At 40.9% G+C, this 24,436-nt stretch overlaps 2 non-coding genes across 2 annotated transcripts; one reads left to right on the top strand and one right to left on the bottom strand.

The window, feature by feature from the left end:
• Positions 1-8,600: 8,600 nt before the first annotated feature.
• Positions 8,601-8,706, bottom strand: LOC136172742 (U6 spliceosomal RNA). The gene has a single exon (XR_010664090.1). It is a non-coding gene; the product is annotated as a U6 spliceosomal RNA (small nuclear RNA).
• A 4,639-nt stretch (positions 8,707-13,345) lies between these two features.
• On the top strand, positions 13,346-13,452 carry LOC136172703 (U6 spliceosomal RNA). Its single transcript, XR_010664057.1, has one exon. It is a non-coding gene; the product is annotated as a U6 spliceosomal RNA (small nuclear RNA).
• The last annotated feature ends 10,984 nt before the right edge of the window (positions 13,453-24,436 follow it).

Here is a 24,436-nt window from a genome sequence, read left to right on the forward strand (position 1 = left end):
ATTGATTACACAGGACTCCTTCCATCATGGAAGGGGCGAGGTTTTTGTTACTGGAACAGACATATATTTGGCCACAGATTTGCCTACCCTCCATACAATGCTTCTGCCAAAACTACCACCCAGGGCTTACAGAATGCCTTTTCCACCATCATGGTTTTTCATAAGCATTGCTTCTGATCAAAAACTCTCTTCACAGCAAATGAAGTAGAGTAATGGGCTTGTTCTCATGGATTTTACTGGTTTTACCATTTCCCCCCACCATCCTGAAGCAACTGACATGATAGAATGATGGCATAACCTTTCAAGGATTCAGTTACAACACAGCTAGATGCCAACACTTCACAGGGCTGAGGCAAGGTTCTTCAGGAGGTTCTATATGTTCTGACTCAGTGTCCAATATAGGGTGTTATTTCTCCCATAGCCAATATTCATAAGTCCAGGAAAGAAGGGCTGGAAATGGGAGTGGCATTATTCACTACTACCCCTAGTAACTCGCTAGCAAAAATTTTTCATCTTGCCTCTTGTAGAGGTCTCAGGCCTAAAGGGAGAAATGCTTCTTCTAGAAGACACAATAATGATTCCATTGAACTAAAAGTTTAGACTGCTGCCTAGTAATTTTGGGCTCTTTGTTCCTCTGAATCAAAAGCAAAGAAGGGAGTTGCTACACTGGCTGCAGTGATTTGTTCTGACTACTAAGCAGAAGTTTGACTGCCACTCCACAATGAGGTAAGGAAAAGTGTGCTAAAAATATAATACATCCCTTACAGCATCTCTTCCTGCTGAACTGAAGAGTGAGGAATGGAACAGAGAAAATGAAAATGCCACAGAGCTCCAGTACTGAAATTCTACAGGTTTTTTTTTTTCTTTTTAACCCATTAAACATTTTCCCGGTTGCTGTAAATTTTTAAACTTAAGACTCTAAAGTTCTAAAAAACATGATTCTGACAGCTTTTGCCAGCTTATTCATTCCTTCTAAGAGGAACAGACAGAGCCTAGGAGTTCCCTACTGCGCCATGTTCCAGTAGGCCAAGTTTTTACAAGGTTTCTAAATTTATCCACTTATTCATTCAATAGCCATAAATTGAGCCCCAGGCATTGTTTTATATCAGGTATTTTAGTCTCTTGTAAAGTCAGCATTAGGCATCAGTGTTACTTGGCTTTCTCAGTAGAAGTTTGGAATCTAAAATGAAAGATGAGACATTCTACACTTAGATGATAAACCAGAAATAGAATATTTTGCTCTCTACTGGGGCTATTACTTTCCAAGAAAGATATACAAACTGGACAAACAGAAAGGTAAAATGAGATTGAAACAATGCAGGGCAAGAAATGGTTGAGGTGTTGATGGATAAAAATGTTTGATTTGTTATCTGTAACCCCTGGGGTTATAGTTTCAGAGAAATAAATTGTCTTAATACAATCGAACTTGGTAGAAGTCAACACTGCTTAAAGAAGGAAAAACTATTTAGAGATGCATATATAGGTGGTAAAACCATAAAGTATAACAAGATAATGTCACAAAGTTAGAATAGTGGTTATGTCCAAGAGGGAAGGCTATTAGGGTATGGGCTTCTAGGATGCTAGCAAGTTCTATTTCTGAATACCAATTATCTAGTTGGTCATTTTATAAACACTTTAAATTTTATATTTGTATCTTTCATAAATATGACATATCTCACAGAAGTTAAAAAAAAAACACAGGTAATGGATACATATGGGGGATTAAAATAGTTACAAATTCTTTGTTTTGTTTTTTTTGACTGCTCAGAGTGACATCTTAGTTCCCCAATGAGGAATTAAATATGTGCCCCCTGCAATAGAAGCACAGAATCTTAACCACTGAACTATCGGGGGAGTCCTGGCCACAAATTCTTTAACATCCATAGAGGAGGTTCTGTTCTCTCCACACCTTTGAATCTAGGCTGGCCCGTGGCTGCTTTAACTGATATAAAGCACAGCAAACAAAGCAAAGCGATGCTACGCTCTTTCTGCCTCTAGCCTTTCAGAGGACTGGTAACTTTCAACTTGTTCTCTTGAAGAGTGAGTCACTGAGTGAGAAGTCTCACAATCTGCCACAGAGAGTCCTGAATACTATATGGAGACAGAGTGTCATGACTGAATGCAGTTTTACAGTCGAGCCTGCCAAGGTACCAGACATGTCAATTAAGGCATCTTGGACTGTCCAGATACCAGCCATCAGCTGCATACCAGTAAGTGACCACAGACAGCATCACCTGGAGCAGAATTGTTCAGCAGAGCTTTGCCCAAATTCCTGATCCTCAAAATAATGAGATAAAATAGTTATTTCAAATGACAAAATTTTGGAGTAGTTTATTCTACACTGTCTTGGTCCCTTCAGGCTACTGTAACAAAAATATCATAGTTTGGGTGGCTTAAATAAGAAATACTTTTTTTCTCACAGTTCTGAAGACTGGGAAGTAGAAGATCAGAATGCCCCAGATTTGACATCTGGTGAAGAACTGCTTCCTGGTTCATAGATAGGCATCTTCTTGTTGTGACCTCATGTGGTGGAAGCAGCAAAGGAGCTCTCTAGGGTTTTCTTCACAAAGGCACTTAATCCCACTCATGAGGACTTCACATCCATGACCTAATCACCCCCCAAAGACACCACGTCCAAATACTGTGACCTTGTGGGTTGGTTTCAACATATGGAATTTTGAGGGGGCACAAACATTCGATCTATAGTATACCCTAAAGATAACACAGACAAGGCAAATAAGAAAAAAATGTTTTAAGAAAGTAAGTGTTCTAATATTAATAGTAAAGCAAAGCAGACGTAAGAACAAAAATGCATTGTTTTGGAGAGACAAAGCATTATTTTTTAATCAGGTACGTATGTACTCTGAAGATAAAAGAGTCCTAAAACATTAACGTCATTATGTATGTGTTCTTGGAATGGTGAGACCCTTCAAAGCAAACACCAAAAACAGAAACCACAAAGGATAAAGCTTAGTTGGTTTGAAAATATAAAACTTTAAATTTGCTGAATGTCTAAAATATTCCACTATTAACAAAAGCAAAGGCTTAGAAAAAAGTATGGTCAACTGCATGATATACTGAACTTCTTTCATGGATATTGTAGGAAATTGTAGAGTATTACTAAGTATTGGGTAGATGGTTAAATTACACATTTAGTAAGGGCGTTGAGTAAATGCCAAACAAAGTGCATTTGTGACAATGACCTTCTGAAAACCATATTTTAATCCAGGCCAGGAGAGAGTTTTTTGGTATTGGATGTTTCAGGCATTCAGGCAAGCTAATGAATTAGAAATTTTTGGCAGAGATAATGAGAACCCAAATCACTTTAAAAATGGCCTATTTTTAAATGACTGTTGCCCCTCCCCCCTCCCCACCCCCTTGTAAAAGCCCATGGGCAGAGGACCCCGGTGGACTATATTCCATGGGGTTGTAAAGACTTGTACACAACTAAGTGACTGAGCACATTGCCCCCTGCCCCACCTTTCATTAGACCTGAAGCTCTACAAAGGCAATGGCTTGTCTGTCTTATTTCTGATTATCTAGTATCAGTATCTAGTATCCAATTACCTAGGGTCTGGAAATATTTATCGTGTAAACTTTTAAAAAATGGATAGGTGGATAAGTGAATGGATAGATGAATAAATGGATGAACTGTTAAAATATTATGCTTTAAAGAAAGATATACACACACACCCCTCAGAAAAAGATTAACCCTGAAAACTTATTGAACATGAAAAGTTTAATGAAAAAAAAAAGTACAAGCATTTAAAAGAGGACAGATACTGGAATGATTCCCTTCTGACCTTACAAGTTTTTTCAGGTACAGACTGACCTTCTCTTTGCTTTCTGTTGCTGCTGTAACAAATTACCACAAATTGAGTGACTTAACCAACACAACTTTTTTATCTGACAGTTTTGAAAGTCAGAAGTCCCAAACAGGTCAGCAGGGCTGCAGTTTCCAGAGGCTGTTCACATTCCTTGGTTGGTGACCCTGCATGACTCCAATCTCTGCTTCCAGTTCACATCTCTCTGACTCTGATCTTTCTTCCTCCCTTATATAATTGTAATAATCCTTGTAATTACATTGGGCCCAGTGGTATAATCCAGAATAATCTCTCCATCTCAAAATTTTTAATTTACTCACATATATAAAATATCTCTTACCTCATAAAATAACATAGAGGAAGTTCACTCTATGAACTCATAAAATAACAACAGGAAGTTCACTTTTTTGTGGGGCATTATCCTGCCTACCACACCTCAGTTCCACAAAACTGAGAAGTTCTGCCCCTAAAATGCCTCAATTTAAAGGGGGAAGCTCTAAGACAGTTTTTTCATAAAGATAAAATTAGTATTACAGACCACCAAAAATTTCTGACAATTTTAAAGAGTCTCTTCTTTCACACTTTATTCACTTATTTCTTTTAAAAATGAGACAAAGATACAACACTTGCTCTACATAGCTTAGTGGAGGGCTCTGAGGCATTGCTCTAACCAATTGAGTTCGAGACCCATCCCCATATCGTGGTCGAAATTCCCTGCACTCCAATTCCATCTCTAAGATTGTTGTTCAGTTGCTAAGCCGTGTCCGACTCTTTGTGACCCCATGGACTGCAGCACACAGGCTTCCCTGTCCTTCACCATCTCCAGAAGTTTCCTCAAACTCATGTCCATTGAGTAGGTGATGCCATCCAACCAACTCATCCTCTGTCACCTCCTTCTCCTCCTGCCCTCAATCTTTCCCAACATCAGGGTCTTTTTCAATGAGAAGGCTCTTCGCATCAAATGGTCAAAGTACTGGAGCTTCGGCTTCAGCATCAGTCCTTCCAATGAATATTTGGGGTTGATTTCCTTCAGGATTGACTGGTTTGATCTCCTTGCTGTCCAAGGGGCTCTCAAGAGTCTTCTGCAGCAGCACATTTTGAAAGCTTCAGTTCTTCGGTGCTCAGCCTTCTTTATAGTTCAACCCTCACATCCATACATGACTACTTGGAAAAACCATAGCTTTGACTATATAGAGTCTCTGCTTTTTAATACACTGTCAAGGTTCGTCATAGTTTTTCTTCCAAGGAGGAAGAGTTTTTAAATTTCATGGCTGCAGTCACCATCTGCAGTGATTTTGGAGCCCAAGAAAATAAAATCTGTCACTGTTTCCATTTTCCGCCCATTTATTTGCCATTAAGCGATGGGACCGGATGCCATGATCTTCGTCTTTTAAATGTTGAATTTTAAGCCATCTAAGGTTGCTGCTGCTGCTGCTAAGTCACTTCAGTCGTGTCCGACTCTGTGCGACCCCATAGACGGCAGCCCACCAGGCTACCCCGTCCCTGGGATTCTCCAGGCAAGACTACTGGAGTGGGTTACCATTGCCTTCTCCAATGCATGAAAGTGAAAAGTGAAAGGGAAGTCGCTCAGTCGTGTCTGACTCTTAGCGACCCCACGGACTGCAGCCCACCAGGCTCCTCTGTCCATGGGATTTTCCAGGCAAGAGTACTGGAGTGGGTGTCATTGCCTTCTCCACATCTAAGATTAGCCGTGGGCAATCCGAAAGGGTGTGACAGGCTGACAGCATTTTGCCACATTGTTCCGGTTACCTTGGTTATCGCAGGCACGTCTGGGTTCCTCTTATAGGTTGCTTGTTCCCCTAAAAGGAGGGAGTATTTGGAAACTCAGCCCTATCTGTAAACCCGCACTAAGTAAGGATTCGCAGAAGGGCTAAATACTCCGCCAGCAACCTTTAAAAGCAAAAACCTTGATAGTCTAGTGGTGAATGAGGTGACATCCAGTGGCAGGACGGTGGGGAGGGAAGGTCGGTTAAGTAAAGGAAACGGCGATAAAAATTAGCAAATCTAACCGCCACGGGAAGAATTTAGGAAATCTGGCCTCGAAGGTGTATTTTTTCCACTGAAAACGGAGCAACCGTTTTCTCCAATAGGTTGTGAGGAAACGAGCAACCCCTGTTGGTTTCGAGGGTGATAACAGCTTTTCGCAAAGACGTTCTGCTGATTCTCCAGTAGGGGTCAGTGATGAGGTAGGTACAATTCCTCGAATATCCTAGTTATCCAGTGAGTTTTAACTGTAAAGGAGACATAAACTAGGAGACAAGTGTTAAAGAGTGAGGAGAGAGAGCCAGTAATAAAGGCCAGTTATATCTCGTCTGTTTTTAATGCACACATTAGTGAAGTACTGAACACGTAAAAGTACTTCACTTGAAAAAGGTAAACATTTGTTGTTTGCTTACACAAAATTTGAATCCGTTAGTTGTACAGAAAATTTAGGTTCCTTAAATCAGGGCTATGTAAATAGGCAAAAGAGACGGGGTCTCGCTATGTTGCCCAGGCTGGAGTACAGTGGCTATTCACAGGCGCGATCCCACTACTGATCAGCACGGGAGTTTTGACCTGCTCCGTTTCCGACCTGGGCCGGTTCACCCCTCCTTAGGCAACCTGGTGGTCCCCCGCTCCCGGGAGGTCACCATATTGATGCCGAACTTAGTGCGGACACCCGATCGGCATAGCGCACTGCAGCCCAGAACTCCTGAGCTCAAGCGATCCTCCAGCCTCAGCCTCCCGAGTAGCTGGGACTACAGGCGCGCGCCACCGCGCCCGGCGATGAGAAGCCGCCGCAGAGAGATACTAGAGGTTGCGGTGTGGTGACGTCATCTGGGGCGGGGCGAAGCCGAGGCGGTGCCGGGCATAAGACACGCCCAGTGCAGGGTGGGCCGGGAGGCTGAGGCCATGTGACGTCACGGGGGCGGGGATATCGTCCTGTTCGGTCAGTTTGAGAGCTTGGAACTTACACGTTTTCCTGTTCCAGCCTCAGCTCCAGGTGTTTTGCTTGGACTACTGTATTCTCATGTAAGAGAAGTTGGTCGGTAGGCTCTTAATCCTCATAGGTGTTGTGTTCGGTCACGCAGCTAGCACAAAAGGAAATGCAGTGCTCGGTCCCTCAGCGTTGAGTTTCTTCAGCAGATCTTGAACACGTGCTGCACGCTGTGAAGAAGCTATTTACGAGGGAACTGGACCGTCTGTCGCTAAATCTCCCATTGTCCACAGCAAGCTTTTAGGAGGTGCCTTCGCTGTACCAAGGAATGTGACCCGTAGTAGCGGGGGTTGCGGTCCGCAGAAGTGCTGGAGGCCAACTCAATGTTCTCTGTTGAAGGGAGCGTGGGGGAGCCGTCAGTTCATTGCCCGTTATTGTTGGGGAAAGAAAATTCTAGTATTGGAGTAGCCTGTGCAAGAATTAGCATTTGGCAACCTGAAGTCTTTTGGGAACAAGACTAGGTTAGGAAGGCATAAAGAGGAAGGAGGAAAAAAAGAATTTCCAGCCATGATAGATCTGCCATCAGCAGACCTTTTCTGTTTTATATAGGCAATCTTTTCCATCTTCTTCTTCTCTTAGAAACTATTCCAAATTCCCTCTCCATTTCCTCCCTTGCAGCAGATTATTTTGCTCCCTCTTCATAGATAATTTAAAGGCCGTCAGAAACACCTCAACTCCTTGTTACTCTGCCCTCCTCTAAAATTTATCTTTACATTTTCTTTTATATATATATATATTTATTTAAATTTATTTATTTTTGCATTTTTAATTTATTTTTAATTGGAAGATAATTGCTTTACAGTATTGTGTTAGTCTCTGACATATACCAACATGAATCAGCCATAGATATACATGTAGCCCTGGAGGAGGGCATGGCAACCCACTCCAATATTCTCGCCTGGAGAATCCCCACAGACAGAGGAGCCTGGTGGGCTGCAGTCCATGGGGTTGCAAAGAGTCGGACACGACTGAGCGACTGAGCACAGCACAGCACATACATATATCCATCCCCTCCCGCTTGAATCTCCCTCCCACCTCCCTTCCCATCCCAGCCATCTAGGCTGTCACAGAGCACCTGACTTGAGCTCCCTGCTTCATATAGCAAATTTCCACTGGCTATCTGTTTTACAGATGGTAATGTATATGTTTCCATGCTGTTCTCTCCTTTCATCCCACCCTCTTCTTCCCCTAGTGTGTCCACAAATCTCTTCTCTACATCTTCATCTCAATTGCTACCCTGCAGATGGGTTCATCAGTACCATCTTTCTAGATTCCATATATATGCATTAATATATGATATTTGTTTTTCTCTTTCTGACTTACTTCACTCTGTATAACAGGCTTTAGGTTCATCCACCTCATTTAGACTGACTCAGATGTGTTCTTTTTTATGGATGAGTAATATTCCATTTTATATATGCACCACAGCTTCTTTACCGTTTCATCTGTCCATGGGCATCTAGGTAGGTTGCTTTCATGTCCTAGCTATTGTAAACAGTGCTGCAAAGAACACTGGGGTACATGAGTCTCTTTCAATTATCGTTTTCTCAGGTTATATTCCCAGTAGTGGGATTGCTTGGTCATATGGTAATTTTATTCCTAGTTTTTAAAGGAATATCTATACTGCTCTCCATAGTGATTCTATCAATTTACATTCCCACTAACAGTGCAAGAGGGTTCTCTTTTCTCCACATCCTTTCCAGCATTTATTGTTGGTAGATTTTTGATGATAGCCATTCTGATTGGTGTGAGGTGATACCTCATTGTAGTTTTAATTTAAAAATATGGAATACTTCACGAATTTTCATGTCATCCTTGTGGAAGGGCATGCCAATTGTCTCTGTATTGCTCCAATTTTAGTATATGTGTTGCTGAAGTGAGCACTATCTTTACATTTTCAAAGAAGGGCAACTCTTTGTTGTCTCTTCCTATCAATTGCTCCTATCAAATTCTTCCACCAGTTATTTTCACACCCATCTTCTCTACCTGTCTCTCCTCCCCTTTTATATAGAGACTCTAAGAAGTCTTCTTTGACCTTGCCTCTCTTTCCAAATAAAATCTGTTGTTTTCATGGTTGCCCTTCCTGAAAGCATGTTCTACAGTTACTACATTCACTCCTAACATTCTGTCTTCAGATCAGAGCCCACTACCCACTGAAATTATTATAAGGTTCCCGTATCTAAGCCTCCTAATTGGCAGTTCTAAGGGATTCTTTCAGACTATGTGACATAATTTACGCCCCCCCTCAGCCATCTGAACTACTTGTGACCACTACCTGCTCCCTGAAGGTGTCTCCCTGGTTCTTGCTGACAGCCTATGCTGGGTCCTGTAAAGTTTTGCTGCTCTTTCTGCCCACTGTATAAATGTTATTCTTTGTAGTTTCTCCTAAACCTTCTCTGTAGTTTTTTCATGCTCTTCCTGACTGATCTCACCAGTTCTCAAGGTTCTCAAATTTATAGCTCCAATGTGATGGTCTTTCCAGAGCTCCAAATCTGTATTTCAAGCTGCCTACTAGGTGTTATACTGAAATTATTCAAAACTTCAAATTCAACATGTGCAAACAAAACTGATCATCTTCTGGTCCCTTTCTCCAAACGGTTTCTAACTTCCTGTATTCTCACTTTCTACCAATACATCTAGTTGGTCACTTCGGAACTCTCTGAGTCATTCTTGACCACTGTTTGATTCCTTTAACGCCAGGTAAAATTTATTTTTTGTCTATCCAATAATGAGCAGTGTGCTAGGTAATGGAGATACAGTGGTGAAGAAAAGGGACACAGTGGGGAGATAGAACATAGCAAAATAATAATAATAATAATCATTACAAGTTGTGTTAAGCGCCATAAAGGAAACAAACTGTTGAGATAAAAACAATAATGGCAGGAAAAGGGGAGAGGACCTACCTTAGAGAAAGCAATCTTGTAAGCAGATTGGGGGCGGGGCGGGGTGGGTTCGGGGAGAAAATCCCTGGAAAGAGAGAACCATGCATGACTTTCCTGACATAAGAGAAGGCATTTTGGCCTAAGTCATTCTGTGATCCAACCTTGGTCACAATGCTTATCTTTGAACAAGTCTCTAATGAATGATCTTAAGGGAAAAAAGGAATGCAGGAACAAGTGACTGTTATCAGGCCAGAGAAGTAACAAAAGCAAAGATAATAAATCATTTATAAAGACTCCCAGTTCTGTTTCAGTAGTAAAGATTAGCCTGAAGTGCTTAACTCCCAGATCAACTGGAACCTAAGGGATGATGATATTGACCATGGGTCAGACCCTGATGACTTTAATCAACTAAAGCTTAGACTCTGTTTATCTTTGCAGATTCTGTGCTGGCTTCTCCTCTGCCCAAGCCCCTTCATGATTATGCATTTACCCGGAGCTTAAAGTTTTGCAGTTCTGAGCTCACTGCTTGGGAAAGATTCCTGGTGCTCTCCTTTTCTGCTGCAAGAAATAAATCCTTCCTTCTTTTAATCTTTGGCTTGGATCAACACCCACCAAGAGAACAACAGAGTTTTTGGGTAACAGCTAGATAAGCCTCCTTAAGGAGGTGTCATTTAAATTGAGACCTGAAGAATGAGACATCAGTTAGGGTACTTCAGTTGCAAGCAGTAAGGACTGTCTGTAAACTGACGTAACAAACTCCACTTAAGAAGGGATTAATTGAAAGGAAAGGGGAGTGTGAAATAAAATTTATATTTTATGAAGAAAATTTAAAAAATAAAATTTATGTTTTGTGGCAAAACGAGAAAAATTTAAATATAAAAAATTCTGCCTTTTGGCTTCCTCTCTCCTGCCACCGTGCATAGTGTTATCTGCATTGTGCATTAACCAAACCATCCCCATCAGCAGGAACATCTCCTCAACCTTACACAGCAACATTCTCTTAGCATTAACAAGGCAACTCCTTCAAAAATAACATTTCTTCTTGATCTTGTAAGGAAGGGGTCACATGACCTACCACAATAGCGTTTAGATCTGGATTATGTAATCTGTCAATATGTGTCATTTGATATACAGCCCTCTGTCTCAAAAAAACTTATAACTGTGCCTATACTTCTACAATAGTTCTCAGAGCTTTCTGACACACTCTTCCTGAGTTATAATCCTCAAATTTGGCTGGAATAAAGTTTTCCAATTCTGGGATTTCCCTGGTGGCCCAGTGGCAAAGACTCCATGCTCTCAGTTCAGGAGTCCTGGGTTTGATCCCTGGTCAGGGAACTAGTTCCCACATGCCGCAGTTAAGACCTGGCAGAGCCAAATAAATGTTTAAAAAAAAAAATTTTTCCAATTCTTAGATTGACTAACTTTTTTGTTGACAGGAGAAATGTGGCAGAATGATAGCTGTCCCCCCCAAGTCTGTTCTTTCCTTTTACTAAACTAATAAATTTTCAGTTGAGCACATGAAGCCCCAGTTAGAGACCACATTTTCTAGTTTCTCTTAAGGCCAAGTGTGGTCAAGTTGTCAGCAACAGAATATGAGTGAAAGTGATATGTGCCACTTCTGCATCACTTGTTGAAAAATAAATCAACTGTCCTCCAGTTCTGCTCTTTTGCCCTTCCCCCAGCACTAGATGGCACCAATGCAAACCTCTGGCAGTGCCCCAGCTTTAATCATGCAAATAAAAAAAAATGATACCACTCTAATGGCAGAAAATGAAGAACAACTGAAAAACTTCTTGAAGAGGATGAAATAGGAGAGTGAAAAAGCTGGCTTAAAACTCAACATTCAGAAAACTAAGATCATGGCGTCCGGTCCCATCACTTCATGGCAAATAGATGGGGAAAAAGTGGAAACAGTGATAGACTTAATTTTCTTGGGCTCCTAAATCACTGCAGACAGTGACCGCAGCTAATTAAAAGATGATTGCTCCTTGAAAGAAAAGCTGTGACAAACCTAGATAGCATATTAAAAATCAGAGACATCTTTGCCAACAAAGGTTCATATAGTCAAATCTATGGTTTTTTCCAGCAGGCATGTATGGATGTGAGAGTTGGACTATAAAGAAAGCTGAGTGCCAAAGAATTAATTGATGCTTTTGAATTGTAGTGCTGGAGGAGATTCTTGAGAGTCCATTGGACAGCAAGGAGATCAAACCAGTCAGTCCTGAAGGAAATCAACCCTGAATATTCATTGGAAGGACTGATGCTGAAGCTGAAGCTCCAATACTTTGGCCACCTGATATGTAGAGCTGGCTCATTGGAAAAGACCATAATGCTGGGGAAGATTGAGGGCAGGAGGAGGAGGAGGCGACAGAGGATGAGATGGTTGGATGGCTTCATCAACACAATGGACATGAGTTTGAGGAAACTCTTGGAGATGGTAAAGGACAGAGAAGCCTGGTGTGCTGCTGTTCCCAGGGTTGCAAAGAGTCGAACCTCACCTCTGGTGAGGTGAGGTGCAGCATTAAGAGGAAAGAAACTAGAGCCCATGGATAACTTACTGGAGTTGAACAATCCTGTTTGCCTGGGCCACTTCTACCTCCAGAGTGTTACATGAGAAATAAGTTCCTGTAACTAAGCCGGACCCTATATGGCTTTCCCAAAACATACCCTCCCAAGCCACTCATATCCTCCGCCTGTCTTTATTTTGTAGAAAAACTTTAGCGTCCTCAGCCTTCCCTGAGTTCCAAAGAATAAATTTAATCGGAGAAGTGAGAAAATGTAAAAACAAAGGAAAACAGTCAAGCAAGAAAAATAATAAAGTTTAGCCATTAAGTAAAGTCAAGGATTTTTAGGGCCTCATCAAGGGCTATAGATAATATTCTGAGCCATGTCCTTTGAGCTGCTTTGCAGATACCAAAACCCCCACTAGGTGGAAGAAGTTAACTGTATGCTGCCCACAAGAATGTAGGCGGCAGACCAGCTGGAATCAGAAGGGCGATGATGGTGACTCCTGATTACCTCACCACCAATCAGTCAGAAGAATGTACATGAGCTGATCACACACTCTGTAACCCTCTTAGTCATCCTATCTTTAAAAACCTTTCCCTGAAGGCCACTGAGGAGTCTGGGCCTTTTGAGGGTTAGCGGCCTAGACTCCTTGCTTGGTGTCTGAAATAAAAGCTGCACTTTCTTTCACCACAACCTAGTGTCCTTAGATTGACTTTACTTCACAGTTAAGTGGACCCAAGTTTGATTTGGTAACCTGGCTATTTCATTTAAATCAGTATATTTTGGGGTGTCTATTATTGCAGCATACTCTGTCCTCTAATTTAGGGAAGCTCACAGAGGAAACTCTGGCTAACCAAAACTCAGAAAGGGCAAGAACTGAAAGAGTTCCAGGCATCTCCAGGGCACCCCAAAAGGATGAATCAGCCTTGACCTCCTGTAATGAGTCTGATTTTCTATTTTGCATTCTGTATCCTTCTACAATCACCTTTTTATACTCATATCCATTTTTTAAAATCATAATTATAAGTAAAACTTTTATGTTCTGCTTTTCAAATTTGTCACTATACCTTTAGTGGCAGTATGTCTCTCAACTTGATGTATAATTGATGATGATTTAAATTGAACCAGTATCAGTGCTCACTTCAGGAGCACATATACTAAAATTAGAACGATACAGAGAAGATTAGCATGGCCCCTGTGCAAGGATGACATGCAAATTCATGAAGCGTTCCATATTTTTATGGAAGCAACCTAGATGCCCATCAGCAGACGAATGGATAAGAAAGCTGTGGTACGTATACACAATGGAATATTACTCAGCCATTAAAAAGAATACATTTGAATCAGTTCTAATGAGATGGATGAAACTGGAGCCCATTATACAGAGTGAAGTAAGCCAGAAAGATAAACACCAATACAGTATACTAACACATATAAATGGAATTTAGAAAGATGGTAATGATAACCCTATATGCAAGACAGAAAAAGAGGCACAGATGTATAGAACAGACTTTTGGACTCTATGGGAAAAGGCGAGCGTGGGATGATCTGAGAGAACAACATCGAAACATGTATATTATCAAGTGTGAAACAGTTGGCCAGTCCAGGTTGGATGCATGAGACAAGTGCTCAGGGCTGGTGCACTGGGAAGACCCAGAGGGATGGGATGGGGAGGGAAGGGGGAGGGGGGTTCAGGATGGGGAACACATGTAAATCCATGGCTGATTCATATCAAAGTAGGGCAAAAACCACTACAATATTGTAAAGTAATTAGCCTCCAACTAATAAAAATAAATGAAAAAAAATTAATAAATTGAACCACTATCAGTTACACTAACCACTATTTCATCATTTTATACTTCTCACCTGTATTAGTTTATGAATTAGTGTTATACATAATACCCAGTACAAAGTTAATTATGCACAAATTTGCATCAGTCACTTTTCTTCCAGTTTTATTGAGGAACAATTTTCAAATAAAATTGTAAGATATTTAAGGTAAGTGTACAATGTAAAGAATTGTGTCCATTGTAAAAGGATTCCTGCCATCAAGTTAACACATCCATCACCTCATGTGTTTATTTTGGTGAGAACATTTAAGTTTTACTTTCTTAGCAAATTTCAATTGTACATCCAGAAATGGAATTGCTGGATCATGTGGTCATTCTACTCTGACTTTCTTGAGACACAGCCATACTGTTTTCCATAGCAGCTAAACTTGTTTGCAACCTCACCAACGATGCACAAGGTTTCCCTTTTCGCCACATCCTTGCCAGCTTTTATCTAGGTTTTTACTTATTAACAGTGCAGAAACCAAAGTTATGGGCTGTCTGGGGTTTTGCTCTTTCAAAACATAACCTGAATGACAGTTAATTTTGAGGCACTAAATGTCAGAATCGATTCTGCATTCATTCCAAATGGAATGTCTCAACCTGTCTACACACGTCCATTCACTTGCGCTCATTTATAAATCAGTCCTTCAGGGGAACGTTAATGGGGTCAGACCCAGAGGGTTTCTGCCCTGGCAGCCGGGAGAGAAGGCTTGTGGGTAAAACCGGGTCCCGGCTTACCGCCTCAGCAACAATCAAGCAGGAGACTAGCCTAAGGCCAGACTCTGGGCCACACAGCCGGAGGAGAACACCAGAGGAGAGCTGACGCGGTTGAAGCAAAGAAGGCGGAACGATCACCCGCCAACAAGATAAAGAACGAGCCCAGTGCACTGCTTCCAGCATCAACCGCCTGCTCAGTCCAGCCCAACCCACTACCGAGGAATGAGGAAGTGGAGGAGGCGGGGCCTCCGAAAGGGCAGGTGGGGCCACCTGGGGAGGGAGAGGCGGGGCCGCCTGGGGCGTGAGAGGCGGGACCCGCAGGGCTGGAGAGGGGAGTCGCCGGGGGCCTGCGGAAGGTGGGGCACGTAAGAGGGCGGGGCACGTAGGAGGGCGGGGCACGTAAGAGGGCGGGGCACGTAGGGTGGGGCACTGAGGGGGTTGGGGTGGGACACGAGGGAGGGTTCGGTGGAGGGGAAGGGGGCGAGAGGCTGGGTCACTAGGGGAGGGTGAGGCGGGGCTTCTCTAGGACCGAGACTCCGGACGCGCAGGCGGAGAGAGGGGTACCGCCAGGGGGCGAGGATCTCCGCGGTCCCCGGATCTCTGTCCACTCCTGGGCTTCCTCCTCCCAAGAAAGCCTCCCGGCCCCGCGGCCCCTCGCAACCGCGCGACAGTTCGCTGCTGCGGACAGCATTTTCTTTATGATAGGTTACTTGCATTTCAGAGACACGTCAATGTGGGCTAACCCCGATTCTATTACATTTAATAAAGGAACAATGGATTAACAGACGTAATAAACATTTACTTCTTGGCCACACTCTGAAGGAAAAGCCTTTAGTATAGTTAATACACAGTATCTCACAATGTCTAGCAGAAGTGCATTTCTTGTGGCAGGTTTTCAAATATCAGAATAAATCCTAAAGTGAACACAGTTACTTATACGGTGTCACGCTGCTAGACTTATAAATTAAACTTGTGAGGTTATTGTCCTCAATTTGAATGTCTTTTGACTTTTATGTGACGGTAGCACTCCATTACAACATGGCTATTTGTTACATTGATTCTGATCTGAGGTGAAATAAATCACGTCCCCAAACCCAAACTTCATACATTAAAATCCTGATATTTAGCAAACTTTGTCTCAGTTGTTGATTCTCTTTACACCAATGTGGCAAAAGCTTTCTACTGTATTTAATTTATTCATTTTGAAAGTGTTAGAATGCATTAGAACGTTTCACTTTCATCAGATTAAGTTTGAGATGGTGCTTCCTTTGTTTGAGGACACCATACAATTAGACTAATGCCACGCCCTGCCAGAATAATTGGCAAATTAATTTGCTTTTTTGTAAATTTCTATTGTCAAGGTTAATTATTTATCGAGGTTAGTATATTTGAACAGCCTGGTTTTTGGTATAGAAACGAATATTTTAAACTGCATACAGCTTATAATGAAGAAGGTGAGAGAGGATCAAGATAACATTCTTTAAACCATTCATTCACTCATCCAACAGTTAACTACTGAGCCAGTGCCTGCTATGTGCTAGGTGTTCTGAAATGTTAACTATTAATTAATATTGGGGATAAAAGTTAGATTAAAAGTGTAAACAGAGAAACAAGGAAGTTGTTTGACATGATACAAATAGTCTAAGATATGGGCTTATGTCTATTCACCTTGAGAAAAGGGCATAATTTCTAAGAGAAGAATGACTAGAACAGTTCTAACCTTGCATGACTGCTGGCCTCTGGTTATGACTAGTATAAAAATCCTAGGGCTTTCCTTATACAGACGTGGTGAGGAGGGTAATATCTTCCCCTTGAACTCCTCCCCTTACTTTGAATCAGTGGAAGCTCATTGAGGCCTTCTGAGGTTAAAATGGCAATGTACTTTCACTTTTATTTTGGAGGGGGAAATTTTAAACTTTTGGAGTGTGGTTTAGACAACTTCTTTTTGAGATTTTATGATGTGATGGTTGAATATATAGCATCACGGTGATTGCTAGGAGATGTTTTATAAATACATTATATTATCACAAGTCACACTGATAATAATTAAGATGTGTTACACTAAGTTTTCTGTATCTAACAATTTAATATCAAAGTGATTAATAGTTTCCTCAGGTGTGCCCTGAAAAAAGTCCTATTTATACACAGTGTACTAAAGGCACAGTCTGCTTGTGCCTATTCAAATGAACCCCCTTGCTGTACAATGGCAGAGCTCTAATTCATTTTGTTCAGCCTATTTCCCATGGGGCCATGGCCTGACATGTGGCAAGAAACAAAGAAAGACAAAATCACTATATATTAGTTGCACTATTCTGTAAAAGGAGATAATCTATAGTCACCATGATGTATGGATAAACAATATTACATATTCCAAAGAGTATTTGGATAAGCAAGACCAAATAAATACAAATGCTGAGTTATGCTTTATCATTTTTAAAACAAGTATTTGTGCTCTTATACAGTAATATAATAATATAAACTAAAAGTGATTTACCCTTTGTGATAGAAATTTATTAAACTAGTAAGCCCGTTTATGCATCTATTCATTCATTCACTCTATCATTAATCATTAGGGATATACAATTAAAACCACAATGAGATACCATGTCATACCTACTAGGATCACTATAATTTAAAAAAAACTGGATAATAATAAGTGTTGGCAAGAATATGGGGAGATCTTGCGCATTGTTGGTGGGAATGAAAAGTGGTGCTATGAAAAATGGTTTGGCAGTTCCTCAAAAAGTTAAGCATATGATTACTATATAGTCCAGTGATTCTATTCCTAGACACAAGAACTGAAAACAAGGAATCAGTTACTTGTAGATGGATGTTTGCTGCAGGATTACTCACAATAGCCAAAAAGTGGAAACAACCCAGGTGTCCTAATAGAAAACCATGTGAACAAAATACTCACCCATAAAGAGGAATAAAGTTCTGATGCACACAATAGCATAAATGATCCTTGAAAACATTATGCTAAATAAAAATATGCCAGACACAAAAGGACATATATTGTATGATTCGACTTCTATGAAATATCTAGAAAAGGCAAATGCATAGAGACAGAAAGTAGAGAGAGGCTGAGGGGAGCAGAGAAGGGGGGGGTGCTTAATGGATATAGAGTTTCTGTTTTGGGGTGATGAAAAAGTTTGGCAAATGGTGCTATAAATTTCCTTTTCATCACTGCTTTAGCTGTGTCCTTCAAAATTATATACATTGTATTTTCACTTTCATTCATTTCAGTGTATTTTCCTTCCCTTTTAAGACCTCCTCTTTGACCTATGAATTATTCAGAAGTGTGTTGTTTAGTCTCCAAGGATTTTGAGATTTTCCTGTTACCTTTCTGTTATTAATTTCTAGTTTGATTCCATTGTGGATGGAGAATATACTCTATGATTTACAGGTCTTTAAATTTTATTGGTATTGCTTTTCTGGCCCAGGATATGACACTTGATAAGAGTGTGTATGCTGTGGTGTTAGGTGAAATGTTCTCTTAATTTTGATTATCTTGTGGGTTGATGCCATTGTTGAGTTTTTCTATAACCTTGTTGATCTTCTGTCTAGTTTGTTCTATCGGTTGTTGCAAGAGAGGGACTGATGCCTCCAACTATGTTAATGTTGTTGTTGAGTCATTCAGTCATGTCTGACTCTTTGTGACTGATGGACAGCAGCACCCCAAGTCTCCAACTGTGTGGATTCATCTATTTCTTCTTTCATTTCTATCAGTTTTTGCTTCACACATTTATGTTCCTTTGTTATTATTTATAATATAATTATACATAATCCTTCCTCAACAATCTTTAGAACCAAGTCAGAGAGTGTTATAAAATTCTGCTGCAGTCATCAAAAATAATTTAGAAAGAAGAGAAGGAAAATCTGTTATATTGACCCATATTTTTGCTTACCATGTTCTTTCTTCCTTCCTGGTGTTGCAAGATTCTTTTTTAAAAACATTTTGTTTTTATGTATTTATTTTTGGCTATGCTGGGCTTTCCTTACTGTGCAGGCTTTTCTCTAGTTTCAGAGAGCGGGGGCTACTCTCTAGTTGCAGTGCGCAGGCTTCTCACTGTTGTGGCTTCTCTGGTTGCAAAACACGACCTCTAGGGCCTGTGGGCTTCAGTAGCTGCGGCATACGGGCCCAGGAGTTGTGGTTCCTGTGTTCTAGAGCACAGGCTCAACCGCTGTGATGCATGGGCTTAGTTGCCCTGCAGCATGTGGGATCTTCCTGGATCAGGGATTGAACTTGCATATCCTGCACTGGCAGACAGTCTTTATCACTGAGCCACTTGGGAAATCCCCAAGGTTCTTTTTTTAAAAAATTCTTTCCTTTCTGTTCAGATAACTTACAGCTTCCTTTGGTAATAGTGTAGGAAACGTCTGTTGGTGAAATTCTCTTTATTTTCCTTTGTCTGAGAATGTCTTGATTTCCTCTTCATTCTCTAAAGGTAATTTCACTGGATATAGGATTCTAGGTTGACAGCTCATTTCTCTCAGGACTTAAAAAATGTCCTACCACTTCCTCCTGGCCTCTATGGTTTTGGATAAGAAATCCACTGTCATTTAAATAGTTTTCTCCCTCGTAGGTAAGGTGCTGTTTTTCTCTGGTTTTGTTCAATATGTTTTCTTTGGCTTTCATTTTAGGAAACTTGATTATAATGTATCTTGATGTGGGTCTCCGCAGGTTTGTTTAGCTTCTTAAATCTGTAGGTTTGTGTCTTTTGCCACATTTGGGAAATTTTTAGCCATTATTTCTTTGGGAACTTTTTCAGCCCACTCTATACTTTCCTTCTATGAGTCCAATGATACAAAGATTAGAAATTTTGTTATAGTAGCACAGGTTTCTGAGTCTCTTCTCAATTTTTAAAAAATTCTATTTGTTCTCTGTTGTTCAAAACAGGTCCTTTCTATTGTTTTATCTGGCAGTCCACTGATTGTTTTCTCCATCCCTTCTATTCTATGTTGAGTTTATCTGTTGAGTTTTTAAATTTTGGTTATTACATTTTTTTCAATTCTAAAATTTCAGTTTAGATCTTTATATCTTCTATATCTTTTTTGAGACTTCCTATTTCTTTGGTGAGACTTTCTATTTTTTCAGTTGTTTCAAATGTGTTCACAATTGTTCACTGAAGCATTTTTACAATGGCTGCTGTAAAATCTTTGTCAGGTAATCCTAACATCTTTGTCATAGTGATATTGGCATTTATTGATTGCCCTTTTTCATTCACCCTGACGTTGTTTGAGAATTTGATGATTTTTTTTTTTTTTTGGAGAATAAACTGTGCTTTTTGTTTGAGATCTGAATATTTTGACTATTGTAAGATTCTGAATCTTATTTAACCTTTTGTTTTAGCTGGCTTCCTCTAGTACTTCTCCAACAGGGAAGTGGAACATCACCTCACTACTGTGGGGATCACTGGCTCCCCACTATGCCTCCAGGGGTACCTCCCAGGCTGGAAGCGGTAGAAGTGCCTCTTTACTGCTCCCAACATGGTTTTCACTGATACCACACCATGAACGGTGAGCAGTGTTGAGGATCAAGAGGGTAATAGTGGAAGAAGGGCCTGGCCTCTACATGCTGAAAATCCTAACTCTCCAGTAGGCCTCCTCTGATACCACCCCCGCTGATTCAACCTCCTTACTGCCTAGTGGAGGTGGCAGTTCAGGCTCCCCATGAAGTTTCCAGTGACACCAAGGGCTTGGATGGGGCTCATCAACACGACATGGGGATGCAAGACCTCATTCTCCACTCTGCCTAGTGAGGAGGCAGGAGATTAGGGCACCTTGTTAAGGCACTGGCAAGGGTGAAAGTATAGGCTGCTCACCTGGCCCTTCACCATAGGTGAAGGTGGAGCTACAGCTTTTTCCTTTGGGTTTTGGCTGGAGTAAGGTGGTTGTTTTTGAAAAGTTTTCTGTCTTGCTAGGTTGCCCCTTTCCTAATTCTTTTTTAAAAAGAGAATATGCCTGGAGGTTTTTTGGCATTTCCAGGTTGCCAGCTTCTTAAGCTCCAAATCTGGGATACATGAGGCAAAAAGAAAACCCAGGGAACTCACCACCATGTCATTCCTTGGGCCTTTAAGTCCCTGATCAGTCTGCCTTCTCTCCATCTTTCAGTATTCTTATGCTTCTTTTATATGTAATATCCAGGGTTCTTAGTTGTACTTAGAAGGAGGAATTGAAAAAAATATGTTTACGCCATCTTCCTGGAAGAGGCTGTGTTAACTTTTTTCTTTTTAGCTGCACCATGTGGCTTGTGGGATCTTAGTTCCCCAACCAGGGACTGAACTTCGGCCATGGCAGTGAAAGCACCAAGTCCTAACCACTGGACTGCCAGGGGATTCCCCTAGATTTTATTAATTTTATTGATTACCTTCTGATCAGGGCAAATGATACTGATTGAAAAAGTTCTACAGAAATTCTAAGATGTCTTTTCCTCCTATATTAAGAGAACTATTGCTGTAGCATAAGAGAATGCATTAACGTATTCTAAGAGCTCTATAAAGCAATTCAGCAATAGGTCAAAAGACCAGGTCACAGAGTGGTTTAGAGCTTTTTATAAATCAATTATTAGATTTATCAATAGTCTGTTCCTACCTACTCCAGTTCTAATGGTGGTTTTATTACATGATAGTGATGACAGTATACAATTATTTTATATTAGGTATTGTTATATATAATTTTCAATGAAGCATTAAAGTCTGTAACTTTGATATGTTATTTGTTAAAATTTTGTTTTGCTTGCATACTACATTGTTACATTTTGTAAAGCTGTAACCTTTAAGTAACAGAAGCCTACTGGAGCTTGAAAGAAAACTGAAAGTGTCATTCAGTCATGTCTGACTCTTTGCTATCCCACAGATTGTAGCCTTCCTCTGTCCTTGGAATTTTTCAGGCAAGAATACTGGATTGGGTAGCCATTCCCTTCTCCATGGAATTTTCCTGACCCAGGGATCGAAACCAGGTTCCTTGCATTGCAGGCAGATTCTTTACCATCTGAGCTACCAGGGAAGCCTTGTGGGGCTTGCTTTAGCAAAAAGAAAGGTCATTTTATATAACGATGCACTTCATGAAACTCAAGGGTTGGTATGGAGACAGACTCCAGGAAGGGCCTAGAACTGTGCAGTGGAGCCCAAGATATAATCTATTTTGTCTCTACTACTCACTGTACACCTGCTTTCTCTTTCTGCCAAAGACTGCCTGCCACCAGAATATGGCTGTGACACAGTCCCTAGTTAACAGGATATGGACCCACTGGGAAGAGACAGACTGATAATGGTCTTCCTTCAGTTCAGTTCAGTTGCTTAGTCGTGTCCAAGTCTTTGCGACCCCATAGACTGCAGCATGCCAGGCCTCCCTGTCCATCACCAACTCCTGGAGTTTAACCAAACTCGTGTCCATTGAGTCAGTGATCTGACTTTAAATTCTCAGGAATAAGAGTATGATTAGCAAATTAGGATCATGATTCTACCTGTAGTCCATTTGGTATGGTGTGAGGTGTATGTGTGGAAGGAGAACATGGAAAAACCAGTAGGGCTGACAGAAGTCTACTCTTGCGTTCCTGCGGGTGGGGGTGCCATTTCCAAAGACAGCCTAAAGTGTTCAATACACTGGGTATCTTGTTCTATTCCTAGAATCTCTGACACATGGTTAACAATGTATCTACATTGAAACTGTTATAAAGTCACAGGTTTACCTTCTTATACAACCAACATCACTACTGTGAAAGTTGAATTCATGACTTAATATTTCTTGTAATGTTTAAAAGATATAATAAGCAGCAGAAAGACCCATTTTTACATTTGGAAATGAAGTCAAACATCAGAAACTGCTTCAAAAGGCTTCAGAACTTTCCTTTTCCAGCATCATTCTAGTTAATTTGGGAAGTCAGCATACAGGGGAGCAGGGTTTTCCTTTGGTGAAGAGAATATAGGAAGTGTCCCCCTAGTACACAGAAGAGAGTCACCACACCATTGACCCTGGTTTATAAAATTATAAAGTTACCCCTGAAGCCAATCTTGAGCTCAGCAGGCTTATTTTATTTGACTAGTATTTGTGGACATATAATCTAGTAGGTGTCTTTCTAAGCCTTTTGGAATATAAATCTTTCTTACTTGAAATGGAAACAAATTCATAAATTTTGCCCAGCTAAGTCATTGTTAAATTGGTTATAGTGTAACATTTAGCTAGGATTTTACAACCATTTCCACACTCATAAATCTTGGTCACTGTGCTCAGAATTCTATATTAGAAGTAGGAGTAACTACAAACAGTAATTTACTGTCCAAAGGTACTGAATAGCAAAAACTGTTCCACTGTTATTCTTGGTGCACATAAAACAATATTTTAAAAAAAGAAAAGGTTATGGAGGAGGACCTGGTTATGCTTTTCTAAGGAATTTTTCCTTTCAACCCCAAACTGGATTTTTGATTAGATTAGGCTATCAGTTTAAAACATTGCCAAGCTCTGCTTTTCAATACAATCCTTTTTTCCCCCTTCCCTCCTCCCTACGTCCCTTCCTTTTCCCCTTCTATATTCCTGCCTTTCTTGCTTCTTCTTTCCTACTTACTTTTTCATTTATTTATTTTCTCTTTGAAAGAGCAATGTGTAGCATTTAAAACCATTTAATTATTTGGTTTCTAATCTAGGCAATGGCACCCCACTCCGGTACTCTTGCCTGGAAAATCCCATGGACGGAGGAGCCTGGTAGGCTGCAGTCCGAGGTCACAACTGAGCAACTTCACTTTCACTTTCACGCATTGGAGAAGCAGATGGCAACCCACTCCAGTGTTCTTGCCTGGAGAATCCCAGGGACGGGGGAGCCTGGTGGGCTGCCCGTCTATGGGGTCGCACAGGGTCGGACACGACTGAAGCAACTTAGCAGTAGCAGTGGCTCAAATGGTAAAGAATTTGCCTACAGTGCAAGAGTTCAGAGTTCCAACTCTGGGTCGGGAAGATCCCCTGGAGAAGGGAATGACTACCCACTCCAGTATTCTGGCCTGGAGAATTCCATGGACAGAGGAGCCTGGTGGGCTAGAGTCCATGGGTTCGCAAAGAGTCGGACAGGACTGAGCAATTAACAGTTTCACTTTTCACATTTTCATCAGCTAGTCAACACCGTTAAATGAAGAGAAAGTAAGACAGAATTCTTGGCAACCATAGGATGATCAAAGTCATAAGCTCTAGACTAAAACTTGTCTGTGGATACTTTCCATTTGTCTGCCCAGTATGCAGACACTTCTGTTTGACTTCATCATACTTTAGGAAGAAGATAGGATGAAAGGGGGCAAATGGATATTCCTTTTCCTATCTACCTGGTAGCTGGGGTTTGGGGAGGTGAACTGGGCTCAATTAATTTACTAATCGACATCATAGTCCAAGCTTTGAATTTTGAAGAAAATAAATAGCATTCAGAATTCATAGAATTTTTGATGTGATGGGAAGTTAGTAATTAATTCACTGGTTCTCAATCTTAGTTACACATTAGAATCATTCAGGAAGCTTTTCAAAATACTGGTGGGCAGAACTTCTATCACAGATATTGTGACTTAATTGACCCGGGGTGAGGCTCAAGCATTTATAGCTTAAAAATGCCCCAGCTGATTGTCAAGTGCAGTTGGAGCTGAAAACCATTGATTCAGTCCAGCTTCCAGGGTTCACACAATAGAGAAAAGAACA

The sequence above is a fragment of the Muntiacus reevesi genome, chromosome 7 (assembly GCF_963930625.1).
Source record: "Muntiacus reevesi chromosome 7, mMunRee1.1, whole genome shotgun sequence".
Lineage (NCBI taxonomy): Eukaryota > Metazoa > Chordata > Mammalia > Artiodactyla > Cervidae > Muntiacus > Muntiacus reevesi.